Source organism: Salvia hispanica, chromosome 3, assembly GCF_029641045.1.
Source record: "Salvia hispanica isolate PSC_SH4W2 chromosome 3, Shi_PSC_v1, whole genome shotgun sequence".
NCBI lineage: Eukaryota > Viridiplantae > Streptophyta > Magnoliopsida > Lamiales > Lamiaceae > Salvia > Salvia hispanica.
Window position 1 is genome coordinate 37,343,887 of NC_142694.1, and position 19,034 is coordinate 37,362,920.

General features: G+C 30.4%; 1 long non-coding RNA gene across 1 annotated transcript; it reads left to right on the forward strand.

The window, feature by feature from the left end:
• The first annotated feature begins 4,554 nt into the window (after positions 1-4,554).
• Positions 4,555-6,329, forward strand: LOC148930660 (uncharacterized). Its single transcript, XR_016136552.1, has 2 exons — positions 4,555-4,838; positions 6,192-6,329. It is a non-coding gene; the product is annotated as an uncharacterized LOC148930660 (long non-coding RNA).
• The last annotated feature ends 12,705 nt before the right edge of the window (positions 6,330-19,034 follow it).

Genomic DNA, 19,034 nt, shown 5'->3' on the forward strand with positions numbered 1-19,034 from the left:
TCGGGTCTTCGGGCAAGCCGAAGGCAAGATTCCATTGGTTACAGCAGAAGTACCACAGGCTGAGTACTTACATCCAAACATGATGTGGTTGATAGTCTCTCGCTCTTCCTTGCAAAAAAATGCAGAGATCATCTGCAATTCCGAGAACTCCGAATCTGAAAAGTCCGTCCCTGGTGTTGAGTTTTCTTTGTAGAACAAACCACATGGTGCAAACCTATTGTCAATAACCAATCTTCAGTTTGCCAATGATACTATCATTTTTGCTCCTGAGACTTCAGGATCATCGGGAATTATAAGAAGCTTCTGCGGTGTTTTGAGCTTCTCTCGGGGCTTACAATTAACTACCAAAAATCCATGCACATTCCCCTGAAGTGCGAAGATGAATGGATTCAAGAAGTTGTGCAATACTTGGACTGCATGATTACCAACCTGCCTATTTCATATTTGGACATTCCCCTTGGAGCTAACCCGCAAAAGGTGAAAACTTGGCAGTCATTTGTGACAAAATTGAGAAGAGACTCGCCATGTGGAAAGTGAGATCTCTCTCAAAGGCCGGGAGACTTGTCCTCATCAAGGCGGTCCTTAACAACATACCCATGTATTATCTCAGTCATTTCAGAATGCCCAAAAAGGTTGTGAAACAAATCATCCATCTGCAAAGAAGATTCTTCTGGGCTAAGGCGGTTGGAGAAAGAGGTGGTCATTTGGTTCGATGGGATCTCATAAAGAAACCAAAAGATCAAGGGGGACTTGGGGTAGGAGATAGCCAAATGGCGATGGAGGTTTGCCGATAGCCAAATGACGCTATGGAAGGAAGTTATTCATTCCATTCACAATTGTAATTATCTCGGCGAGCCTCATGAGGAAAGACAGAGGTCTCATGTGAGTATTTGAGGTCAGATAACAAATTTTAGAAGCTTTGGAAGAGAAATTCAAGAGGTGGTCAAGAAAGGCATGCAGATAAAAGTGGAGAATGGAGCCCAACCCCGATTCTGGCACGATTGATGGACGGGGAAAGATACTCTGAAGAACCTCTTTCCAAGGCTCTTCTCATTGTCCAACCAAAAGGATAAGCTTATTGTCGATATGGAACATGGGAAGAAGGAAAGTGGGAATGGCACTTGAAGTGGAGAAGAAAACTCTTTATCTGGGAAGATTAGCTCCTTGGGAACCTATACCTTGTCGTGAATTGAATCAAGCTGAGGGAAAACACTAGAGATGGGAGAGTGTGGTCTTTTCACAAGTCTTCGATTTTCTCTGTTTCTAACTTTGTCTGGCAAGTCAATCAGAATTTGAAGGATGCGAACCCTAGAGCTTCTCAAGGGCGCCTCGCTTGGAGAAATCTTGTGCCACCAAGAATTCAACTACATGTTTGGTTCGTTTTGCAAGGAAAACTCAACACCAAGGAGAGACTGTTTAGACGTGGCATAGCAGGAATTGAGGATGATCGATGCATCTTTTGTAATGAGGAGCCGGAATCTTTGGAGCATATTATTTTCAGCTGCAGCTTTTCAAGCTAATTGTGGTACTACTGTTGTGATCGATGGAACATATCTATATGTCTTCCTAAGGACCCGATGGCGTGTTTCCTCTCTTGGTTGGGCACCCCTCTCCAAAAGGGTTATAAAAAGACGTGGTTCTCTATGTTTTATATCATATCATGATCGATCTAGAACATACAGAATAAAATGATTTTTCAAAAAAATGAGCTAAACTGGGAGACCGAAAAGAAAAGACCATTTTTGCAACTTACGCTATGGAATTCAAGTGGCTGTCCAAATCTCCCCCACAACACAGATGTTGATCGATCTAGTGCACGTCTTCAGGTTTTGGAATGAAGATTTATACCAGGTTAGTGTTGAGGCTGTTGATGTTCTTTGGCTCGTTGGTTGTTTAGCTTTTAGCATGTCTGTTGGTATTTGACTAAGATTGTTATTATACTTTTCTGTTTTCGGTTTTTGCGGCTTGGCTTTTGACCGTTTGTCTTGAACCTTTGATCGCTGCTCGTCGGCTCGAGCCTTTTTTGATTTATCAAAAAAAATATTCATGGCCTCTCTAAAACAATAGTAGTACTCAAATTTAGCTCTAGCTATCACAAATATTTTTATTTGTCTAATTTTTTATTATTTTTCTTTTATGAAGTAGATGAGACAAATTTATTTTGAAAAGACCTATAGTTTCAATTGGTTTTTTCAGTACAAAGAGTATTTATAGTATGAAATTTGTCAAAATCAGCCTGTGAAATAGGATTAATAGCACAGTAAACACACGCCAATGTTAGTTAAATCGTAGCAGTACTACTTTTTATTAGTATTAAAAAAGTATAGTAAATAGTATTTTATTTAATATTTATATTATTTTATTGTTAATTGTCGATGACGTTGTGCCCGTCAATAATCTTTAATGATTATTTTTGTGGTTTGTCCTTAATTATTTATAATATTTTTACTTTTTTATATAAATTAAATGCTCAAACCAAAGTCTGGGTGAGCAAAAGTCCTACAAAACCGCTACACTAAGAACAAAATCTAGCCAAGTTCACCCAATGACACAACCCTCGTCCAAAACACATATCACATACAACAAAACCACAAAGCAAGCAAGACTAAGAAAAACCACTGGACAACAAACCGAAGGTAAGAAAAGGTAACCTCTTCAAAGGCGACGGAGATCCCATATTACTAGTGTTAAACATCTGTATTAGGAGAAAAAGAAATAAAAGAAATATAAACTCAAGAAAAATGTAATCAAATGCAATCTCTAAATATTGTACAAATTTCACACTATGATCTGAACCGTTAAAAATTGTTTATAGATGACAAAAAATTAGCAACAAATATGTCAACATAATGTTAACGGTTCATGTTGTGTTGACATTGTGTTAACATTTTCTATTGTTATTATTTTATCATTTGTTAATATTTTCTGACTATCCAAATTATAATTTGAAATTTGTATAATATTTAGAGTTTGCATTTTGTGAAGATCGTATATAACTCAAACCCTTCCGTTAACTCTTTCATTACCTTCCAAAGGAGCAATATTTTTCGATCTCGGTGGAAAGTCGGAACTCAAAATGTGTTGTTTGCAATTTTCAATAAAGAATACTCCAATCGTTTTAGCATTATGGACTCATCTTTGGGTTTCTACAAACAACTTTTTTTAGTTTATAGAATAGAATATTGCATTAAAATCCAAAATCCTCGTGTATTTAAAGAAATAAACACTAGTAAAGAGAAGAGAGATAAAAATTCTGAGATACCGTGAAGAAAAGCAGACACAAGAGTTACTTTAAGAGGCTAAGTTAGTTTTATCTATTTAATGAGTTAGGGAGTAATGGGTCGACACTAATTTTATTTATTTATTTGATGAGTTATTGGGCTTAATTGGCCGAGCTTAGTTAATTTTGAAGCGTTGGTTGAATTTATTATTTTCACAAATAATACTCCATCTGTCCAATAAAATTAGGAACACTTTTCTTTTTGACTGTCCCAAAAAAAAATCACATTTTTATTTATAGAAAGTTTTCCCAAACTCATTACTCATATACATCAATTTATTTACAACTCATATCACTCGAACCCACCATTAAACAATTAATAGTAATATAGGTCACACTATCTACTAACATTATTTTAACTACTTTTCTCTCATTTTTCTTACTTTATCAATTATGATTTAATCCCGTGTCGTTCCAAATATCCTTATTTTTTTGGGGCGAAAGGAGTAATAATTATATTAACTGAATATTAAATAAAATTGTATGATTTACTAAGAAATTTAATTCTTAAAATTTTTAGTTTTTCCATATTCAGCGATCGAGATATTCAATATTGAATAATTTTGATTAGCATGAGTTTTGATGTAAATTAATAAATTAATAGAAAAAAGAAGAAAGCGTGAGACAAAAAGTGAAAATTTGGTAAATGAGATTAAAAGGAAGTGTCACCAAATAATGTGTGTGGTTGAGTGGCATAAGACTCGTCCATCCTTATTCAGGGGATCAATCTCCGTCTTTGGGTATGAAGCAACTTTAAATCTTTACAATTAGCGTTCCCACTCAATAAGGTGCCTACAAATCATCGCGGGTATTAGTCACTAGGCACACTGGTGGTTACCCTTAGTAATTATCGGGAAAAAAAGTGTCACCAAATTCGTTAGAAAATCAAAACATGATTATGACTGCTTTCACATTATAAGATTAAGAAATTAGGGATATGAATCATCAAATTTTAATTAAGACACTTATCAATTTTAACTAAGGCACTTAGCAATTTTAATTAAGGATATCAAAATATAAAAAACAATCAATTTTTAATTAAGGCACTAATCCTTTTTAATTCAGGCACTTATCCATTTTAATTAAAGATATCAAAATATAAAAAACAACCAATTTTTTATTCAGGCTCCTATCCATTTAATTAAGGATATCGAAAAATAAAAAGATAACCAATTTTTAATTAAGGCATTTATCCATTTTGATTTAAAGAAAAAAAACGCTTATAAATAAGAGTGGACGAGAGTCCTAATAATTCAAATATTAAGAATATTAAGCATCCAATAAGAGAGTACTATTATTATTATTATTAGATAAAAGAAGATGGTGAAGTGCAATAGTATGCCTATGATAGCCGTGATTGCGGTGTTGATGCTAGTATGTGCAAAGTGCACACAAGCTGCTTTCGCCGATTGCTACGGTGAATGCGTTGAAGGTTGTCCAATTCTGGGCAAAAGGAGAGCTAGGTGCATTGCAGATTGCATTTTCCAGTGCAAAGCCAAGCAAGCCAACTCTTGCAACGTCCATTGTACTACTAATCGTTGCACCGGGTTCGGAAAAGGTAACATTACCCTTTCGCCCTTACTCAAAGCTTTAGGCCATGTTTAGCTGCCAAGATTCTGTCCGGGAAAGTAATCTGATTCCTTAATTTTAAAATTTTTGTGTTTGTTTCGGTTTTTAATCAAACTGGGAAAGTAATCAGAATCCGAGAACAGGAAAAAGTCAGTACAACTTTCCAGGATTCTGAATCCTAACTTTTCTTAGGTATTCTTTTTCCCAGTTCTAGGATTCTTACATGTTTAAGCAATATAGTATAGTTTATTATTATTATTATTATTAATGACAACATTTTAAAATTAAATTAAAATTATAAATCATACTTAATTTTACTATAATAAATAACTATAATTAAAATTATCATAATTATAACTATATTTTATAATAATTCATAATAGAAATTAATAATTTAAATAATAATTAAAATATAATTATATAATATAAATCATATAATAAATAATAATTATATTTTATAAATTAATAAGTAATCAATAAAGTTATAGTGCAAATTTAATTTATAAAATTTATTCAATTATAATATCTGTAAATATTACTCCTACAATTATAATATAATAATTATTTTACTTATTATTATAACAAATGAGTATAATACACCATGTAACTATAATAATAATTATATTATTATATATTAAGATGGATAATCCATATTTAAACTATCCATCGTAGTAATTAATATAATAATATAATTATTATTATTTATAATTAATAATTTATTAAAAATTGTACAATATTATTCTTTTTTATAAATAAAAAAATAATAAGTATATTTTTAGTTTGGTGTTTAAATTAAGTATAAATTTAAAATCTTGATAATTTCCAAACACGGGAAAGTAAAGTTACTAGGAATCATATTCCCGGGATTCATTTTCCCAGGAATCATTTTTCTTGCCAACTTTACTTTCGCGCCAACCAAACATGGCCTTAGTGTGCGTGTGGTGTTTAAAATTGAGTATGTAAATATGACGGTCTTTGTTATTCATTTCTCCCTGGATGAATCTAATTATTTAGGTGAATTCTTGATATGCTATGAAAATTGTTAAGTTATGTTAAAATGACACTTACAAAGATATAATATTTGTCTCACTCCACTCGTTATGAATCAAGATGTCATTTGAAGACAAGTAAGAAGATTAAGAGTGTGTTTTGAAGAATACTAGAAATATCCTGATTTTGTGTGATTTTATGGTTGTAAGCTTTAGTATTAAGTTTTCTAAATGAACCGGACCAAATCTTCTTGGTGATATATGTTTAGCTATGGTGCTCTAAATGGATTTGCTAATTTCAATAATTTATTTTTTGGAAGATGCTAATAAGTGTTTTAAATTATCATATGCAGATGCTAATAAAGTGGAGGCTTGCTTCAATATTTGTGACCAGAGTAGTTGTTAGTATCCCATATATAAATGATTGTAATGATAGTAAACGTATCAAAATAAATCAAATCTTTTGTCGACCGATTTAAATTTCAAGATAATTAATTTAATTGTTTGAAACTAATTTCAATATTCCAACAAGAAAATGTCAAGGTCACAGCAAAGAGAGAATTTGATCATATTCAAGAAAAAAAGGAAAGTCTGTCAGTAAATCCGCCAATGATTTTACAATTAACACATTATCTTCGTTCAGACATTCATTATTAGTCCATCGTTAACAATGTAGAATCCATCGATAATATACGTTCTTTTGTGGTGAATGATTATTTTTGTGGTTCTTCGTGTATTTCCAGAAAAAGGAAAAGGCAGAGATGAAGAATGGCCTAATTTAATTTAGAGCAATAATAACTTTACATTGCTCATGTAACTTCACTTATTGTTTGGTTTAATGTCTTATCAAATGCAATTAACACTGAAAGTACTGTAACTAGTTAGATTGTTAGTTGAAATTATTTTGTTATCATTCATTCAACTCATTTTGAAGTTCATCTTCGTTTTACAAATAAGAAAATTAAATTAAATTGTATATAATTTAACAAGATAGTAATAATTAGAATAACAATACTGATTTAAAAAGTTATAATTTGCTATTTCAATTTTGTTAAGTTGCATAATTTTTTATATTCAATAATCGAGATATTTAATATTCTGTGTGTCCCTTATTTAAAATGTCAATTTGACTTGACACGAAATTTAATAAATTGGTATTTAAATAGTTAAAGTAGAGAGAATAAAATATGAGAAAGAGAAAAATAGACGAGTGAAGAGAGAATAAAATAGGTAGAGAATAGAGTAAGAGAGATGATTTTTTGCCAAATAAGAAAGCGGTTCACTTATAGTAGAACATCCTAAAAAGAACTATGACACGTTTATCTTGGGACTGGGGGAGTATTCTTTATAACGAGGGGTGATTATAATATGGTCCATTATTTTAGCTAGGGATGACAATTGGGCTAACCCGCTCGGGTTCGGGCCAATCCACTCGGATTGTCGAGCTATTTGGATGCGGGTTATTCGGGCTGTGAATTTTTCGGGTTATAAATTTTCGACCCTAACCTTAAATCTTCGGGTTTCGAGCTAACCCACGGGCTATTCAGATCAATAGTAATCTTATATGTTACTTTTATTCAATCCAATATTCTAAATTATTAAAAAGCACATTGTCGCAAATTGTAAAGTATTATAAAAGTGATCAATAGAAAGAAAATAATAGCAATTGAAAATTGAAACAAAATAGATAAACATATCGTTTAATTAATAGCACACATAAATCTGACTACAATTAAATGGAAATCATGCATTTCATATAACCATAACTTTCAATTTGAGAGAGGAGACAAAATTACCATATATTCTTCATATCAATCTTGTATTTAATATTGATATTACAAATATACTTAATATAAGTATATAATCCAAAATTTTAATTATATTTTTATATTAAATGCCCAACCCGTGAGCTAATCAGCAACCCACCCGGTCAGCCCGCATAACCCGTCGACCCGAACTGGTTAGCCTGTGTAGCCCGCTTCTGAATATGAGTTGCGATTTTTTGGCCCTAACTCTATGATTTTACTGGGTAATTCGGGTTGACCCATAGGTTTCGAGCTAGATTAACATCCCTAATTTTAGCTAAGATGTGTGTAATTTGTGTCAATATCATCTCAAAGCCTAATTTAGTAATCATCCAAATCCTAGAGCACTGGGACCATTTTTGAAATAAAAAAAAATGAAATGGAAATTTAAATGATGGACGTCCCGAAAACAACAAAGTAATAAATGAGAACAAATGAAAGTGTCACCAAATAACTAATTAAAGTTTCCAGATAATCAAAATTCAGTTCCGCGTTATCTCATTCGTTAACATCTATAGTTTAAATTGTAAACTACATGAGTTCTAGTGTAGAATTAATAAATTAAGTGTAAAAGTACATGGAATGTTGTTAATTGAATTTGATGAATAAGAAAGAAAGCATGAGACACACAGAAAAAAATGGTAAATGAGATTAACCGAGGAGTCACCAAAGTCAGTTCTGCACTAGCAGAATTGGAATTAAGGAACCGAATTATCAAATTTGCCCTTTCAAAATATAAAAAAAGCCAGTTTTTAACTAAGACACTTATCCATTTTTATTAGAAAGCCAGAAAATAAGCGCCTATAAATTAAAATGAAAGAGAGTTCGTAATAATTCAAATATTAAGAAGAGATTATTATTATTAGACAAAAGAAGATGTTTGAGTGCAAAAGTATGCGAAGGGTATGCACATGCTACTAGCGTTTGCTACAATAATTGCAAAGCGGGTTGCCAGACCTACAGCAGCGCGCAAAGTGCACATAAATTGCATTTTCAAATGCGCAGGCAAGCCAGTCAACTCTTGCAACCTCAAGTGCATCACTGATCACTGCACTGGGTTCAAAAATGGTAATGTTACCCTTTTGCCCTTGCTCCGCGCTTTAGCTTCAGTCTTGGTGTTTCAAATTGAGCATGTAAATATAACAACCATAACTCACCCCTAAATTGCTAACTACAACTAAATCATAGGCATTAGATTTTTAAATTAAAGGTAAAGATCATTCGACCCTTAATATTAATATCATGCACAAAAAATATCAATAGGAGTATTAATGTCAATTAACTACTACAAAAAATTAGTTATAACTCACTTTTAAAAGAAATCCCAAAACTTTAAATTCATTTAACATATATCAAATTAAAGATAATTTTATAAGGATTCCAACGATATCCTACATGCATATATTTCGACGTCAAAATTTGAAAAAAAATTCAGAAATTTTTAATTTTTTCGTACAGCAGAAATGTCAACATACTATATAAAATGTGTCAATATAATACATGTAGAATACCAATATAAGTAATGGGTTAACATTCTTAAAGCATTGTATTGACATTCTTAAAGCATTGTGTTGATATTTTCGAAACACTATATTGAAATTGTCATCCAAAACCCTAATTTGGAGTTTTTTTTTATCTTTTTCGATATAATTAATAAAAACAAAAATTACACATGGCAAATTGTAGACCACACTTTTCTAAAATCCTATGGCCTTAAATTAGTTGTAGTTAGCAATTAAATGATGAGTTATCAACTTATCACTCCTCTAACCACCGTTGTGTATTCATTTCTACCTGGAGAAATCTAATTAGGTGAAATTTTGATATATGTGTAGTGTAACTATTTGCAAATTCTTGAAATTGTGACGAATTTCATCTTAAGTTTGTTGGTGTGAGTTATATAAATATGATACTGATAATTAAAAAGATATAAAATTCATCACACTCCACATGTTATGATTTAGTATGTATTTGGAGACTGGGTTGAAGATATTTATTTTTGAAAATATGAGAAAGATCTTGTTTACGACTTATGTGTGATTTTATGGTTCTAAGTTTAAGATGTTTAAATGTACCGTATCAAATCTTCTTGGTTTATTTCATGGTACTAGAAAAGAATTTGCTAATTTGAATAATTTATTTTCTGGGGAGATGTTAATGTATTTTGAATGATCAAATGCAGATGTAAACAAGATGGAGGCTTGCTTCAATAAGTATAACACCAGTAATTGTTAATTAGTATCCTATTTATGTAATAAATGTACAAGCACTTATTATTATCTCATTTCCTTTGAGATTTTGAGTTTGCTATGTGATCATTAAATAAATATTATAAATGTCTTAAAATAAATCAAATCTTCTACCGATTGATTTTAATATATATCTAAGATAGACACTAATTAATGTGCGCTATGAAATGCCAACAACTCAAAACTTATTCATGTATACATTATTTTTATTAGTTGGTTGTTTGTTTGGCAGCCATAGCCAGAAATTTTTGTTCAATTTTTGTTCACGAAATTTCAAATTTAGAGAAATAGCGAAGCCAAATCGAAACAATGTATGTAGCATTCACGTTTTAGTTGTTTGAAATTCTCACTTAAATATTCGAACTCGCAAAGATAGTAAATAACTAAAATTCGATGTCAACATTTTGTTACGGCTGCATTTTGCTAGCGATAGCAACGCCCGAAAAATCATGACTAGGGTGGTTCAAGAAGAAGGATATAGAAAGGAGAACAAATCATTTCCAAACATTTTTTTTTATATTATTATTTAGAGTGAACTACAAAAATGGTCCCTGGACTATAGGTTTATCTCGCCCATAGTCCCTGGACTTTAAAAATATCGTCAGTAGTCCCTGGACTAAGGGCTTATCTCGAAATTGGTCCTTTTGGCTTTTTTTGGTACGAAAATACCCTTTGATATTATTTTGGGGGATTTGGGCAATTTGGTCTTTTTACACTTTTAACATTTTAAATCTAATATTATTTCAGCTATGTACTAACTTTGATATTATTTCAAATTTATCATCGTTTTTCCATTTTGTCATCCTTCACTTTGTTTCTTTATTTCAATATTCGATTTAATTTTACAAAATTTTAAATTTTAATTTTTAAATATCAATAATTTTTTAAAATTATAAAAATTATTAAATAGCAAAAATTAATAGTTATAATCAATATTTGATAGTGTATAGTACTATGTAATCAATAACGTATGACAACGCCTTAGTTTTAATCAATATTTAATACAGTAGCTTTAATCATAAATAGATTATATAAGACAATTTATCTTGAAATAAATATGCATCTAATGTAAGACTAATATAATTTTCGTTTATTAATTTGAAAATAATCAAAATATACTAGAAAATTTCAACAAAAATACTCCTATATAAAATTTTTAGTAGGATTAAATTTTTAGTCAATTTCATAATATTTAATCACAAGCAATTATAACAACCGAACGGAGGCTAAATAGAATAACTCTTACTTTTTCCATCATGATTAATATTATTTTTCTGTACTTCTTCAATTCAATTGAATATTATATTAAATAACAAAAATTAATAGTTTTAATCAATATTTATAGTGTCCATGAATTAATAGTTTTCATTAAAAAAATTTATTGATATTTAAAATCTAAATATTAAATTTAATTTTATAAAATTAAATCTAATATTGAAATTAAAAAAAAAACAAATTCAGTGAAGGATAACAAAATGGAAGAAGAATGATAATTTTGAAATAATATCAAAGTTAGTACATAACTAAGATAATATCAGATTTAAAATGTAAAAGTGTAAAAAGACTAAATTGCCCAAACCCCCCAAAATAATATCAAAGGGTATTTTCGTAAAAAAAAAGCCAAAAGGACCAATTTCGAGATAAACCCTTAGTCCAGGGACTATTGACGATATTTTTAAAGTCCAGGAACTATGGGCGAGATAAACCCATAGTCCAGGAACCATTTTTGTAGTTCACTCTATTATTTATTACTGATTGAAGACAATAGAATTATCAAAAGGTTTACATAGCATCCTCATCAAAGTTCCTAACAATAAGTTTACAACAAGACACTAAAATAATGCACAACGAAAAAAAGTTTGAACGCAGAAATGTGTGTGGGGACATATGCCTTCGAGAATCCTCTAAAGATAGGGAAATCATCAATCTCACTCAGCACCACTTCATTCACAGCTCAAAGTGCATGTCTAAAAATACATGCAGAGCTGAGTACAAAAGTACTCAATGAATACATTGTCGGAATATATAAATATACATAAAAGATTTACAAAGAATAATATGCAATGATCCTAAGGGAGATATGCATCCTAAGTTTTTTTTTTCCCAACCAGCTTCAGTTTTTAAGATAAATCAGGGAATTTAATTCATCAATTCAATACTTTAGAGTGTTTAGTAGAATTTGAAGATTCAGTTACTTAAAATTAATGAATGAGAGGATTGATTAATTAATTACATTATCCTAAGAATTTCATGACTTCAACACACTTAAAATTCTTCTTAGCCCACACTTGAATTAATCGAAAACCAACTTAAAATAAAGATAGAACCCAAACTTGTAACCTTCTCCCTTAACAATTGTCCAAGAGAAAATCATTGAGGCCCAGCTGCATTGAAAAAGGATGGCCCAAAAAATTAACTTAATTGTATCGCTAATTAAATCTCAAAAGCTAACAAAAACATTGAAGCGAAGAAAAGAGGCGCCTCTCCTCTCTCTTCCATCTTGGTTACGATGTGTTTAATAAGTGTAATTTATGTTAGTATCATCACAAAGCCTAATTTAGTAATCATCCAAATCCTAGATCACTGGGGGCATTTTCGAAATAAAAAAATGAAGTGGGAATTTAAATGATGATCGTCCAAAAATGTTAAAATAATAAATGAGTAAATGACAGTTTCACCAAATAATTAATGCTTCTAGATAATAAAGAATCAGTTCCGTGTTAGCAGAATCGGAACATGATTATGACTGCTTTCCACTATAAGATTAAGAAATAAAGGAGTCCAAATTCGAAATCTAGATAACGGCAAATTTTTATTAAGGCAGTTATTCAGCAGGCCAGAAAACAAACCCCTATAAATAACAATGGAAGGCTTCTTCCTGTCACAGACTCACCAGTAATTTAATTATAAAAGAATATTATTAAGAGAGATAAAAATAGAGATGATGATTGAATGCAATACTAGGTTAGTTGTCATTGCGGTGTTGATGCTAATATGCGCAGGGTGCGCATCGGCTTCTTTCGGCAAATGCTACAGGCATTGTTATGGAGGTTGTCAGGCTGCAAGCAAAGAGTTAAGTGTGTGCATCTCAAAATGCATTATCAAGTGCATAGGCAAGTCAGCCAACTCTTACAACGTCCAGTGTGCCACTGATCGCTGCTCTCGGTTCAGTCAAGGTCAAATTACTCTTGTGTGCGTGTCTGTGTTTTTAATATTGATAATGTAAACATAACATAAGATCCTAAGTTTATGTTTTTTAAATGAATTGTATCAAATGTTGTTGCTAATTTTTATTTCGTGGTGCTCTAGAGGGATTTCTTAGTTTTGGCAATTATTGTTTGAGAGATGTTAATATTTGTTTTGAATGATCAAATGCAGATGCTAACAAAGTGGAGTATTGCGTCAACAAGTGTGACACCAATAGTCCTTATTAGTATCTCATTTCCTTCAAGATTCGTGGGTTCGCTTATAATTTTTTTAGTTTGCTTTATGTTATTTTGATAAATATTGTAAACGTCTCAAGATAAATCAAATATTCTACCCTCTGAGTTTAATTGGTTGTTTCTTGTTTGATTGGCTAGTTCAATTTATGTTCATGAAATTCCAACTTTAGAGAAATAGAAAGCCAAATTGAAACAATTTATGTAGCATTTCACATCTCAATTGTTTGAAGCTAACTTTAATATTCGAACAAGCAAATCAAATGTAAAGTTCAAAACAAATAGAGCATAAAACCGTATTCAATCACTTTTGGGCAACTATTTTGAAAAATCAATTTAGAATATCAAATATTTAAATACATTTAAGTACTATTACACGTTGGGAAATTAAGAAATATCACTGTTGGAGGCGAACATAGCAGAGGTGACAAAAGATTAAAGCTAGGGTTTTGGTTTGGAGTCGATCAAAGTAGTGGCGATTGGCGAAGAGTCGAAGTTCACCGAGAAAACCTAATGTACACCCAAAACCAACAATCCGAAAAGAAGACACACAATGACACAACCCTCGTCCAAAACGCACATCACATTCAACAAAACCACAAAGCAAGCAAGGCTAAGAATAAGACCACCGGACAATAAACCGAAGGCACGAAAATGTAACATTTTCAAAGAAGAGGGAGATCGCATATTACTAGTATATAATTATATATTAAACATCTATATTAGGAGAAACACAAATAAAAGATAATATAACACAACATTTATTGTTTGCAATTTTCAATTAAGAATACTCTCCAATCGTTTTAGCAGTATGGACCTATCTTAGGGTTTCTAATACAAACCACTTTTTTTAGTTTAAAAAGTACTCCAAAAATCCTCGTGTATTTAATTTAGTGAAATACTGAGATAGCGCAGACACAGGAGTTAATTTAAGAGGCTAAGTTACTTTAATCTATTTAATGAGTTAGAGAGTAATGGGCAGACACCAATTTTATTTATATATTTGATGAGTTATTGGGCTTAATTGGCCGAGCTTAGTTAATTGTGAAGTGTTAGTTGAACTAGTATTAACACCGGTGCATAGCACATAAGAGTTTAAAATATTGAATACACAATATAATAAATATATAGAAAATATAAATTCTAATCAATGTGAAGATTTAAAAAAACAGAAATATATTCTCTAAATAAAAAATTTACTACTCCCTAATAAATGAAATATCTATACAATTTTAATTTATAATTTAAATGGAGAAAAAACAATAAAAATTAATGACAAAAAGAAGATGTGTAACTATGTTCAAAGAATATGACTTAATTAGAATAAGATATATAAATAAAGAAAATTTGTGTGAGTAAAAATATTTATTGATAGTGCTATGGTAGTCATTAATCCAAATAAAAGGTAAATTAAAATTTAATAGCTTAATTAAAAAAAATAATTGAAATTTTTTTGGAATATTAAACATATCCACATTAAATATATGAATAATTTAAATCATAAAATTTTAAAATTTCTTTGAGAAGTCAAGTTAAAAAATTTGTATTATTCCAATAATCTCACTTTAGTTGATTATTTATTTCTTCTGTTTAACTTCAGACCATAGCATAACTTGATATACATGGCCAAAGACTAAATGTATTTTTAGTATTGGAAAGAATAAATTTCTTACTTCTATTTATATTGAATAATATGACAATTTACACTACTATTTATATTAAGAAGTTATACAAACTTTATAAGTTAGATTTAATTTTAAATATATATAATTTCATCTTATTCCATAATTATGTACACTAAATTTAAATGTAAATATATTTACATACTATATAGCTTTAATATTAAATATAAATAATAAATTTAGTTTTAATATTGCATACGATAATTTAATATCTAAGGATTATAAAAAATATTTAATAAATCAATTATTGATTTAAAATTATTTTAATTTTAAAAATACATACTATTATAATTGTTCCAAATCTTGATTGGAAAGCTATTATTTAATTGGACCAATTTTCTCTCCAATGATTGTCATTTCTCAAAATGACCAAAAGGGTAAACAAAATAGCTTCATATTCCCTCCAATAAGGGTAATATTGACTTTGCATCCAACTCTCCCTTTTAGTTGTATAGATTTATTTATTTACATACGTTCTTTCAATATTTACTAATTATTCATTTTCACAAATAATAATAATTATATTAATTGAATATTAAATAAAATTGTATGATTTACTAAGAAATTTAATTCTTAAGTTTTTTAGTTTTTCCATATTCACAATTGAGATATTCGATATATAAATTTATAAAAAAGTTTGTTCATCAACTAATAATAAATTTTGATTATAAAATAAATGAGCTTTAATGTAAATTATAAAATAAGAGGAAAAAAAAGAGAAAGCATGAGATAGAAAGAGAAAATTGGGTAAATGAGATTTAAAGAAAATGTCACCGAATTCAAGGGGTGTGGTCGAGTAGCATGAAACTCGTCCATCCTTAACCAAATGGTCAGGGAATTGATCACTGTAAGATTAAGAAATTAGGGATACGAATTATCAAATTTTAATTTGGCACTTATCCATTTTAATTGAGGCACTTATCCATTTTAATTAAGGATATCAAAATATAAAAAACAACCAATTTTTAATTAAGGCACTTATCCATTTTGATTTAAAGAACAAAAAATCAACGCTTATAAATAAGAATGGAAGAGAGTCCTAATAATTCAAATCTTAAGAATATTGAGCATCCAATAAGAGAGTACTACTATTATTATTATTAGATAAAAGAAGATGGTGAAGTGCAATAGTATGCCTATGATAGCCGTGATTGCGGTGTTGATGCTAGTATGTGCAAAGTGCACACAAGCTGCTTTCAGCGATTGCTACAATGAATGCGTTGAAGGTTGTCCAATTTTGGGCAAAAGGAGAGCTAGGTGCATTGCAGATTGCATTTTCCAGTGCAAAGCCAAGCAAGCTAACTCTTGCAACGTCCATTGTACTACTAATCGCTGCACCAGGTTCGGAAAAGGTAACATTACCCTTTCGCCCTTACTCAGAGCTTTAGTGTGCGTCTGGTGTTTAAATTGAGTATGTAAATGTGACGGTCTCTGTTATTCATTTCTCGCTGATGAATATAATTATTTAGGTGAATTCTTGATATGCTATGAAAATTGTTAAGTTATGTTAAAATGACACTTACAAAGATATAATATTCGTCTCACTCCACTCGTTATAATTTAAGATGTCATTTGAAGACAAGTATGAAGATTAAGAGTATTTATTTTGAAGAATATTAGAAATATCCTGGTTTTATTATGGTTGTAAAAGTTTTCTAAATGAACCGTACCAAATCTTCTTGGTAATATATGTTTAGCTCATGGTGCTCTAAATGGATTTGTTAATTTCAATAATTTATTTTTTAGTAGATTCTAATAAGTTTTTTAAATGATCAAATGCAGATGCTAACAAAGTGGAGGCTTGCTTCAATGTTTGTGACCAGAGTAGTTGCTAGTATCCCATACTTCTTTTATTATCCCATTTCTTTCAAGATTTGTGAATTTGCTTTATTTTATTATCTATGTAATGATTGTAAACGTATCAAAATAAATCAAATTTTTTGTTGACCGATTTAAATATCAAGATAATTAATTTAGTTGTTTGAAACTAACTTAATATTCGAACATGCAAATGTCAAGTTCACAACAAAGAGAGAATTTGACCATATTCAAGAGAAAATAAAAAAAGTAAAGTTAGCCAGTAAATCTGTCACACCCCAACACGATGTATGCACTTACAATAAATAAATTCAGAAATTTAAAATAAGCAATCAACACATTAAGTAAGTAAAACACACATATTATATTATTATTAAAAACCAACATTTATCAAATACATATTTCAAAACATTCCACACAGTAGTGGGACCCTCTCAGCACTCTATACTGTACATTTATCTGCATGCAAAAATGATGAGGAGGAGAATGTTGCCAAAATGTGTCAGCCACCAACCCTGATAACACGTGGAGTTTCTATAACTCATATCAACCAAAACATCAGCGATATCTTTGCCTGAAAAATATTAGTGGTTTATATGAGCCACAACTCAGTGTATATAAATTTCATCTTTAATTTCACATCACGTAAATATCAAGCATATTCTTTAACTATAATATATATATAACCAAAAACAATAAATATCATAAACTTTTATATTCATATGCATATGCCTCTATGATCCTTTTTAATATTCTGTGACAAATCAAGCCTGGTATTTGCCCGGGATTTCCATTGTATACGACCTGCAGGTCCCTTTTAATTATTTGACCTTTCCACGAAGGTCCCTCTTTGATTCGACCTTTCCACGAAGGCCCCTCTTTGATTTGACCTTTCCACGAAGGTTCCTCTTTGCATATTTTCTTTGACCCGTAGGTCCATTATCATTGTATATGACCCGTAGGTCTTTTTACATTGTATATCAGATCCAGAGCAAGACAGTCACATATCCTCTTTAATCCCATGATTCGAATAATTCCAATACCATACATCAAACATATTCATTGCACCAATTACATATCCATATATTCCATCAATTATCTCCAATACTATATATAAACATATCTATTGCACAAATCACATATTCACATCATATTACACCATCAATATCAAATAACACATCACCATTTGAAGCTCACGTCATATAATTCAAATATTCACAATTTAACCCATAGCAATCAATCACATAAAATATGTAAAATTAAAAGTGTGATTTATACACACCTGATTATAATAGATACAACAAATAATCAAACACCCAAATTTCCTTTCTTATCTGCAACTTTGTATAACCGGAGGAGTTAGACACTATTTTTCATTCTTTTTTTCCTTCCCTCCATTTTATTTCTTCCTAACTCCTGTATTCTCTCCCTTCTCAATTACAACTCTCCAGTCATATATTTATGAGCTAAATAGATATACATGTTATACATGAGCTATACATGTTATACTGACGAAGCCAGAAATTTATACTAGGAGGGGCACAAATATACATAGAAAATATTCAAGTATTTTAGATGGGGCAGTTAGTGAGAAATTAAACTAAATAAATATTATAGTATATAAATTATATATATGTGAGGAAAATGAAGGAGGGGCATTTGCCCCTTCTAGATACATGTTGGATCCGTCCCTGGTTATACATGAGCTAAATAACTTACACGTATTTAAATTTTGGCCAAATGTCGTGCCACCAATAATTCTATGTTAATAGTCCATGTACACCCTAAAACACACGTTATACCTATATATAGTATTATTATGCATATTTGTAAACTAATTCATCCATGTATAACCACCTCTTTTTTCTAAACATTTGTATATTAATATATATATATAAGAAGAAGAAGCCACCTATATTAATATTATAGATCATTATATATAATTACTCTAACTTAAACTAACAAACATGCATATACTTATATAGGGGTGCACTATGGTGCCACCATAAATAAAATAACACTATATCACCAATATACACCCTTAGATCCGAAAATCCAACGCTCAAGATTGAATTTCGCGAACAGAATTGAGATTGCTGTCTAGTGTATACGAAATTGCAGTCAGGGGCGGTTTAGTCATTTCATATAGAATCATATTGGGGATATCCCCCAAAAATAACATCACTCTCCAAATTCGTCTCT